This window comes from Marmota monax, unplaced genomic scaffold, assembly GCF_021218885.2.
Source record: "Marmota monax isolate L192 unplaced genomic scaffold, Marmota_monax_Labrador192_F-V1.1 WCK01_AAM20220418_F8-fsc00023, whole genome shotgun sequence".
NCBI classification, from domain to species: domain Eukaryota; kingdom Metazoa; phylum Chordata; class Mammalia; order Rodentia; family Sciuridae; genus Marmota; species Marmota monax.
The window spans coordinates 16,358,157-16,359,850 of NW_026692907.1; the positions used below are offsets into that span (position 1 = coordinate 16,358,157).

Below are 1,694 nucleotides of genomic sequence, written 5' to 3' on the forward strand. Positions count from 1 at the left end.
CTTGGATTATCTTAGGATTTGGCCTCCTGTCTTTCATAAAAGCTTAGTTCTGTTCTTCATTTCTGTTTACATTTATTTTTCTCAAACCATAGGCAGATGTCAGAGTCAACCTCAGTGTCTCTACCATAGTCTCAGAGTCACTCCCAGTTATCTGTCATATCAGCAGCCTCTAAGAGCAAGTCACAGAGGACAGGCTGGGCACTGAAAACTGAAAATGGAATGTTATCAATAACCCTTGATTTCTGATCCAACTACTTTTTTTTTTTTTTTTTTTTGGTGGTGGTGCTGGGGATTGAACCCAGGGCCTTGTGCATGTGAGGCATGCACTCTACCAACTGAGCTATATCCCCAGCCTCAACTACTTTTTGCTAAATTTATTTTCATAGGTTTCAAGCAGTATCTGGCCCGTGCCTCTCCTTCTTGGTGTCTATTTTATTTATATTGTTTAATTATAAGCTCTCAGCTCCCTGTCTTTGTACTGCAGACTACACACTCTTTCTGAGGGTAACCATGCTTTCCCCCTCTTTATGGTAACCTGGCTGCCTGGCTAGAAGTTAAGCACAGTTGTCAGTGCCCTTGAAACCAGATGTGGTCATCTTACTAAGTCTTTGATTGTTGCATGTGAGCAGAAGATGCATATATTGTTCCTACAATATCTGCTTAAAGGAAACTTCTTGTCCTAAATTTGTCCTCTTTCCCCTTCCTGAAAATGGAATACAAACATGCCATTCACCCATCTTTGACCATGCAGATGATTACAGTGCCATAGCCCTAGAGTGTTGTCCTTGGACTACCAGCGTCAGCATTGCCTGGAAACTCTTAGGAAATACAGAATCTTGGGTCAATTCCAGACCTACAGAATCAAGAGCTGCATTTCGGCAATCCACTGGCTATTTGAACATACATTGGAGAAGTACTGCCTTGAAAGGATAGTGGAACAACAGGGTAGAAGGATTCTAGCTCTATTAGGTTTTTGAGCAGAGGTGCAAGTTTGCTTAGTCTGCCCACCTACAAACTATCATGAGAGAGACACAATAAAATCCTATCTTATGCAAGCCATGGAGTTTGGAGACTTCTCTCTCTCTTTTTAAATCTCTACCATTACTTAAATGGTTTTTATTCCTTATAATAGCAAACTTATGTTTTAAAATCTCTCCTAGAGTCTAGTGGAGGAAGAGACGGAAAACATGTTATTTCCTTTCTAAACATTCTGGAGTATTCCCTCCACCCTTTAGAAAACTATCTAAATTTAACTTAGTCTATGTTGATTTATCTGGGCCTGGGAGAGTGGGGGGGGGCATGCTCTCACCCCATCCTTCTATCACTCTGCATATTCCAAGGATCATTTTCAGCCTCTTTGAGGATGCTAAGTTAAGAAGTCAATATAAATATTAAATGCAAAGTCTCTGGAGATGGTTCATTCGTTTTTTTTTTTTTTTCCAGAAGACCCAAATTCTAACTAGCAGCATTAATCAGATAGACCACACTGATTATAAAGTACCTTAGGGTATTCTTGCTCTCCTTTTAATTTACAGACTCTCACCCACTATTAAGTTTAACAACAACCATTTCTCCTTACTTTTTCTTTTTCATCTGTAGTTTGGTAAATGTGTCCTCTAGACTTGCAATTCCCTTACTTCAATCCAACAAATATTTACTTGCTGTCTCCTGAGGCATTATGTGCTAGGCATTAT

General features: G+C 39.6%; 1 non-coding gene across 1 annotated transcript; it reads right to left on the minus strand.

Annotated features, from left to right (window-relative positions):
- Positions 1-277: 277 nt before the first annotated feature.
- Trnav-cac (transfer RNA valine (anticodon CAC)) lies at positions 278-350 on the minus strand. Its single transcript has one exon. It is a non-coding gene; the product is annotated as a tRNA-Val (tRNA).
- Positions 351-1,694: the final 1,344 nt, after the last annotated feature.